The sequence below is a fragment of the Chiloscyllium punctatum genome, chromosome 2 (genome assembly GCF_047496795.1).
Source record: "Chiloscyllium punctatum isolate Juve2018m chromosome 2, sChiPun1.3, whole genome shotgun sequence".
NCBI lineage: Eukaryota > Metazoa > Chordata > Chondrichthyes > Orectolobiformes > Hemiscylliidae > Chiloscyllium > Chiloscyllium punctatum.
The window spans coordinates 90,497,413-90,506,081 of NC_092740.1; positions in this window are offsets into that span (position 1 = coordinate 90,497,413).

Genomic DNA, 8,669 nt, shown 5'->3' on the forward strand with positions numbered 1-8,669 from the left:
TGAGGTGAATTTGCATTTGCAGATTTTATTTGCAGATACATTCCATTTTGTTTAAAAAGTACACAATCTGTAGGCAATCAGTCCAGGTGACATTTTATAAGTTCCTACTTTGGAAATAGAACCAGTCTGACTAAAAGTTCAGATACAGACAGACTCAAATCTCACACCTTTAATGCATTGTCTGAGCTGAAGAGTCACCTTTTTTTTATCAAATCTTAAGTTACCTCAGGACTGTGACGTGAAAAAAAGTTGTGGGATTTACATATTAATGAATTGAAACCTGCATCGTCATTCTAAGTGATTAAAGACTTAACAGCAATCTGGGTTTGTTCAAAACTTTGCATCAGTTGTATGATATCATTCTGTGTCCTATAATCCTGCCCCACTAGCTACCTGATGAAGGAACAGCACTCTGAAAGCTAGTGCTTTCAACTAAACCTGGTTGACAATAACCTGGTGCTGTGTAATTTTTAACTTTGTCTACCCCAGTCCAACACTGGCATCTCCACAGCATTAGCTTTCCTCACCACTGGCATGCCAACCTTCAACGACTGTTCCACCATGACACCCAGGTTTTGTTGCACCTCACCTTTTCTTCAAATGCCACCATTCAGAACACAATCTGACCTCCTGTTTCTGTGACCAAAGTGGATAACCTCATATTTATTGTATTTGCCAAATATTTGCCCACTCAACCAGCCTGTTCAAGTCACCCTGCAGCCTCTTAGCATCCTCCTCACAGCACACACTATCACCCAGCTTGATGTCATCTGCAAATTTGGAGATATTGCATTCATTTCCTTCATCTAAATCGTTAATGTATATAGTGAACAACTGGAGTCCCAGCACTGAACCCTGGGTACCCTAATCATCACTGCCTGCCTCTCTGAAAAGGACAAGTTTATTACAAGACTCTGCTTCCTATCTGCCAACCAGTTCTCCACCCAAGTCAATACTTTGCCTCCAATACCATGTGCTTTAATTTTTTTTACTAATCTCTTGTGTGGAATCTTATCAAAAGCCTTTTGAAAGTCCAGATACCCAATATCGACTGATTCACCCTTATCCTCTCTGCTGCTCAAATCTTCAAAAAGTTCCCTTTAGTGAATCCATGCTGATTTGGAACAATTCTGTCACCACTTTCCAAATGCTCAGTTATTACACTCTTAATAATTGACTCCAGCGTTTTCCCCACAATCAATGTCAGGCTGACCAGCTTATAATTCCATGTTTTCTCTCTCCCTCCTTTTTAAAAAGTGGGATGACATTAGCTACCCTCCAGTCCATTGGAAGTCTTGTAGCCTCTATAGAATGCTAGAAAATGACCACCAATGGATCCATTATTTCATCAGAAGAGGTGGGGGACTTGCGTTACTGCTAATGGAGAATATCACAGCCTATTGAGGGGGACACCTTGGTTGGGGGGAGGGGGTGGGGGGGTGTGGCTGCTCATCCAGCGAAGCCATATGGGTAGACCTCAGGAATAGGAAGGGTGTAATCACTTCATTCGAATTTTACTCCAGCCCTCTCAACAGCCAGCGGATGACAGGTAAACAGATATGTTAGATTTCGAATTAGAATTGATATTAGCATTATTGTCACATACTCAAATGAGTACAGCGAAAAATTTACAGGTTGCTATCTATGGAGCACCTTTAGGTACAAAGGTACTTATGTCCAGATTCTTAAGTACAAATTCTGAAGAGACAAAAAAAAATAAATAAATAGTCCAGCATTAAAAATCATAGGAATAAATTAGGAAATAAAGAAGTAAAATGTTCAGAATAACTATCCTTCCAACCCAGTTCATGATAGCATCTAACCTTTAGTTCACAGTGGGCCTTGACTCCAGACTGTGCCGGTCTTCACCTCAAGGCTCTCTGGAATCATCTCAAGTCCGAAGGTCCTTTCTGAGGCCACGTGGGGCTGAAATAGCACCATACCACGCTGCCAAGAGACACTGGGCCGTCAAGAGACCACCACGCTGAGCTGAGCAATTGCCATGCTGGGCTGGATGACAGCCACATAACTGATGACCACCACGCTGGTCTGTTGAGAGACCGCCAGACTGGGTGTGGTGACTGCCATGCTGAGCTGAAGGATCGCCATGTTGGGTTTATACTGAAACCAAGAGTCCAAGTCCATGCTGAGGCCAGGAGTTCAGGACATCGCTGAGAAGAAAGAAAGTTACAAAAACACAAAAGAGAAAAACAAGAAAATAAAAGAAACAGATGGAGTGGATAAGCTCTGGCTGAGGAGTCCTACTCTGTGACCATCTTGGAAGAGAACAAGTATATGGATAGATTATGGAAAAATGTAAAAACAACAGGATCATTGTGGTGAGTAATTTTAACTTTAGATTAGATTACTAACAGAGTGGAAACAGGCCCTTCGGCCCAACAAGTCCACACCGACCCACCGAAGCGCAACCCACCCATTCCCCTACATTTACCCCTTTACCTAACACTACAGGCAATTTAGCATGGCCAAATCACCTAACCTGCACATCTTTGGACTGTGGGAGGAAACCGGAGCATCCGGAGGAAACCCACGCAGACACGGGGAGAACGTGCAAACTCCACATAGTCAGTCGCCTGAGTCGGGAATTGAACCCAGGTCCCTGGCGCTGTGAGGCAGCAGTGCTAACCACTGTGCCACCGTGCCGCCCTAAACTTAACTTCTCCTATTTTGACTGGGACTCCCTTAGTGCCAGGTACTTGGATTCAAGTAGTTTCTACTTTTGTCCAGGGTGGTTTTTTGAAACAGCACATAAGTAGTAAATAGGGAAGGGGCTATACTCGACCTGATATTGGGGAATGAGCCCAGATCAAAGTTTCATGGGCAAGTTTTTCGGGATTAGTGACCATAATTCTTAAGTTTTAAATTACTTATGGATAAAGATAAGAGTTCTCCTCAGGCAAAAGTATTAAATTGGGGAAATGTGGCACAGTGGTTAGCACTGCTGCCTCACAGCGCCAGAGACGCGGGTTCAATTCCCGCCTCAGGCGACTGACTGTGTGGAGTTTGCACGTTCTCCCCATGTCTGCGTGGGTTTCCTCCGGGTGCTCCGGTTTCCTCCCACAGTCCAAAGATGTGCAGGTCAGGTGAATTCGCCATGCTAAATTGCCCGTAGTGTTAGGTAAGGGGTAGATGTAGGGGTATGGGTGGGTTGCGCTTCGGCGGGGCGGTGTGGACTTGTTGGGCCGAAGGGCCTGTTTCCACACTGTAAGTAATCTAATCTAATCTAATATTAAGTAAGAACTATGAAATGTAGATTGGGGGAAGCACTTTGAGAATAAATCTACATCTGACAAGTGGGAATTTTAGAAAGGCCAGTCGATTTGAGTTCAGGACCAGTATGTTCCTGTGAAAATGAAAAATAAGGATGACAGGCTTTGGGAGTATTGGATGACACTCAAAAAGGCAAAAGGAGGCATACATAAGGTTTAGGAAACTGAAGACTGACAGAGTCCTCGAAGAATACAAAGATAGCAGGAAAGAACTCAAACAAGGATTTAGGAGAGCTAAAAGGGGCCATGAAATGTCTTTGGCAAACAGGGTAAAGGAAATTCCAAGGCATTTTATACATACATAAGAAGCAAAAGTGACAGGGTAGGTCCATTCAAGCACAAAGGAAGGAATTTATGCATGGAGCCAGAGGAAGAGGGTGAGGTCCCTAATTAATACTTTACATCAGTATTCACAAAGGAGGAGAACATGGTGGACAGTGAGTCTTGAGAGCGGTATGTTGATATTCTAGGACGTGCCAGTATTAAAAAGAAGGCAATATAGGGTGTTTTGGAAAGCATTAAGGTAGACAAGTCCTAGGACCTGATGGGATCGATCCCAGAACACAATGGAAGCCGGTAAGGAAACTGCTGGTGCCTGCATGAAATCTTTGTATCTTGTTTAATCACAGAAGAGGTCCCAGAGCCAATGTTGTTGCTTTGTTTAAAAAGGGCAAAAGGGATAATACAAGAAATTAAAGGCTGATGACCTTTAATTCAATAGGAGGGAAATTATTGGAGAAGATACTTAGATACAGCATTTGCTCACATTTGGAAAAATATGGACATATTACTGATAGGCAGCATGGTTTTGTGAGGGGAAGGTCATATCTCACAAACTTGATTAAGTATTTTGAGGAAGGGAAAAAGATGATTAATAAGGGAAGGGCAGTGGATGTTGTCAATTTGGACTTTAGCAAGGCCTTTGACAAGGCTTCTCATAGCAGGCTGATAGAAAAGGTGAAGCCACATGGGCTCCACACTGAGTTGGTAGGCTGAATACAGAACTGGCTTAGTCAGAGAAGACAGAGAATAGAGGTGCAAAGCTGATTTTATGACTGGAGATCAATGGCCTGTGTTGTTGTGCAGGGACCATTGCTGGGATCCCTGTTGTTTGTAATATATATATAGATGATTTGGAGGAGAATGTAGGGGATCAGATTGGTAAGTTTGCAGACGATGTAAAGATTGGGTGAGTTGCGAACAATGGGGGGGATTGCCAAAGGATACAGCAGGATTTAGATAGGCTGGAGACTTGGACAGAGAAATAGCAGATGTAGTTCAATCCAAACAAATGCAAGGTGATCTATTTTAGAGGATCTAATGCAAGAGGGAAGTATGTAGAAAATGCCAGAATCCTTTGTAGCATCAACATACAGAGGGATGTGGAAGTCCTCAGTTCCCTGAAATTGGCCATACAAATGGTTAATGTGGTCAAGAAGACATATGGCGTGCTTGCCTTTGTTGGTTGGAGCATAGAGGTAAAAATTGACAAGTCATGTTGCAGCTGAAGAAGTTTAGTTAGGCCACATTTGGAATATTGTGTACTTTTCTGGTCACCACACTATCAGAAGAACATGGAGGCTTTGGAGAGGGTTCAGAAAAAGTTTGCAAGGATTATTGCCTGGTTTAGAGGGTACTAGCTATGAGGAGAGATTGGACAATCTTGATTTGTTTTCATTTGAATATCGAACAGTAAGGGGCATCCTGATAGAAATTTACAAAATTTTGAGAGGCATGGTTGGAGTCTTTTTTCCTTAGGGCAGAAATGTTAATTACTGGGGACGTGGGTTTAAAGTAAAAGGGGATAAGTTTAAAGGAATGTGAGAGTCAGGTTTTTATACAGAGGTTGCTCAGGGCCTGGAATAGACACAGAAAGCTCTGCCAGAGGAGGTGGTGAGGTGGATGCCATAGCAACATTTAAGAGGCATGATTCGGAGATGCCTGTGTTGGACTGGAGTGTACAAAGTTAAAAATCACACAACACCAGGTTATAGTCCAACAGGTTTATTTGGAAGCACACTAGCTTTCGGAGCGACGCTCCTTCATCAGGTGATTGTGGAGGGCTCGATCGTAACACGGAATTTATAGCAAAAATTTGCAGTGTGATGTAACTGAAATTATACATTGAAGAATTGATTGTCTGTTAAGCCTTTCATCTGTTAGAATACAGTGATAGTTTCACTTCTTTCATGTGTAAATCACAAAACCCTTTTTTTTAAAAGTTGCATTCTTGGGTTAGCTGTTAACAATGGTGATAGCTAGACAATATGTTGAAGGTGTTAGCCCCCTGTGTTCACTGTCTATGACCTGATGTTTAGATTGATTCCAATCTAAAAAGTGAGATAACAGAGTTTTACATAAATTCATGCAGTTTTTAAGCTCAGAGTTCTACATGAATGTATGTAATTTTTGAGCAAAGTGCAATGTAACTCTGCAAGTACAAAAAGATTCACCACACAAAATATATGTGTGCATGTGGGTCTTGTCTGTCTGTGTGTGTGTCTGTCTGTCTGGGGTGGGGGTTGTGAGTGTGAGAAAGTGTGTGTTTGTGTATGTGTGTGTAGTGAGTGCAGAGTGTCTTAAGTCTGAGGGGGTGCATGTGTGGGAGTGTGTGTGTCTATAAGGGTGTGTGTGGGTGTCTGTGTGCGCGTCTGTGTGTACCTGTGTCCGTGTGTATGTGAGAGTGTGTGTGTGTAGGACTATCTGTGTCTGTGTGTGTGTAGTGCAATGGTGATCACCTGTAATGTGACATGAACCCAAGGGACCTCTGGGTCTGTTCCCATTGAGCTGATCACCAATGTGGTTGCTGCAAGTGTCTTCAATGTATATGAGATCGAGATGGAAATCAGAGCCAGCATATTTATTCCTAAATGACATTCAATGTGGAGGACTTGCATTTCAATAGACATTAGGTGAGGGGTAGCAAGTACTCACATATTATAGTCTCAATGCTTGATCACACTGTTGGTATTCTTTGTCAAGGCTCATTAGGAATGCTGGGTACTGAACTGAACCATAACCAAAAAGTCAAAGCCATCAGATGCATAGAGATTGAGAAAGAAATTGTTGAAGAAAATTGGCAAGGAATGAAAACATAGTTGAAAAGCAGTTAACAGTCTATTTTTTTGTGTCAGTGACATGTCAGATCTCTCATCCTGGAGCACATTATGTTACAACCAGATGAGGAGGAGTTGATAGGTTCCTCCCTTTTTCCTTTTTCCTTGTTTGAACTCAATGGCACTTTTGTTTTGTAAAAGAATGTCCTTGTCAATTTTATGTGTACTTAACTGTTTGGGTCTGATAAAGTAAAAAGTTAATTTTTAAAACCCTATTAAAAATGCAATGGAACACACACACACACACACACACACACACACACACACACACTTCCTCTGGCAGCTCATTCCATATGCACACCACCCTCTGCATGAACAATTTGTGCCTTAAGTCCCTTTAACGTCTTTCCCCTCTCACCCTAAACCTATGCCCTCTAGTCCTGGAATACACCACACCTGGGAAAAGACCTTGTCTATTTATCCTATCTATGCCCCTCAGGACTTTATAAATCTCTATAAGGTCAATCTTCAGCCTTTGATGCTCCAGGGAAATCAGCCCCACCTTATTCAGTCTTTCCCAACAGCTCAAACCCTTCAACCCTGTCAACATCCTTGTAAATCTTTCTGAACCACTTCAAGTTTCACAATATCCTTCCTGTAGGAGGGAGACCAGAATTGCATACAATATTCTAAAAGTGACCTAACCTATGTCCTGTACAGCCACAACATGATCTCCTAACTCCTGTACTGAATGCTCTGACTAATAAAGGAAAGCATACCAGACACCTTCTTCGCTATCTTATTTTATCTGCAGTATTTCAAAAGTCAGAACGTCCCTCCTCAGTTAACAAGACCCAGAATTGCAAATAGTGCTGTAGAGTGTGATCTTACTAAGGTGTATAATCGCAGCAAGACACCTAGCTCGTCTACTCAAATCCCCTCACAATGAAGGCCAACATACCATTTGCCTTCTTCACTGCATTCTGCACCAGCATGTTTACTTCTAGCGACTGGTGTAGAAGGATACTCAGGTCTCATTGCACCTCCTCCTTTCCTAATCTATTGCCATTCAGGTAATAATCTGCTTTCCTGTTTTTGTTATCAAAGTGGATACTGTCAGCTGGCTTGCTTTAGATTGAAATTGTAGTAGGCCGTTATAAAAAATGTAATTTAAAAGTCCAATCCTGTTTCCAGTTGATGAATAAATTACAAATTTAGTTTTGAAATTATGATGTTTAGCATTAGCAATTTTTAATTTCAATTAATGCTGATGAAAAGTCTTCAACCTGAATTTTAGTTCTCTTTGTCTCCTCACAGATACTGCTAGACTTGTTGAGTATTTCTGACATTCTTTTTAATTCCAGATTTCCAAATTTGGCTTTTGAATTTTAATGTTTCTGTTCTCTGTGGGTGTAGGTCTCAACTATTGGTTAAACTGTGAATTATCACTGTGTGAATTGAATGGTTTTTACTCCCTAGACTAACATCAATAATTCTGTTAATAAGGATTGTGTTAAGATTAATTTTCACATGCCTTTAAAGCTCACTTAGATATATTCTGGAAGGATCACAAATTTGGCTAAAATTCAGATATATCAGAACTCATATCAAGGTTTTTGCAATAATCTTTATTTCCTTCTTTATTTGTTTATGGGATATGAGAATCACCACATTTGTTACCCATTCCGAATTGTATTTAGAACGTTGTTAGTGAGCAGCCTTTTTTGAACATCCTTCTGGCATAGGTCCTCCAACTGTGCAGTTGAGTAGGAAGTTCTTGGTGTGAGTATCGGATTACTTGAATGTCCAAGACAAACGTCTAAAGCTTGCTTTGACACATCTTTACAAAATTCAATTTTAATAAGCAGTAAGGTTGAGTCCTATGATTGTCCATGTATAAAGTCAGGTTTGTGATAACTCTTAATTGGGGCAGTCCAGGAAAACATGTCTGACTTCTGGAATGCACCATGTGTCAACTTGGAATGTACATTTGATTCGAAAGTTGAGGACAGTGATTCCGTTCATTGCCTTTATTCCAGCAACGATGGTTGCTTATTTCTGAAAGGTTTTGTGAGCCACTTTAATTACAGGACAGCCTAAACCTCATTATGCATTGTTCCTTTGCCATGACTGATAGATAACACCCAATGCCAAGGGCAATATCTGCGCAACCTGTATTCTTTGTATTTTTTCCTCCCAATCCTGTTTAATTGCAATATTACTACCATCTGTAGGAGCCACACCCATGCACTTGGGAAAGAAACTCCTTCAAACTGTTTATGTCTCGTTTTACTGCATTGATTCTTTGGAATCATCTCTTTTA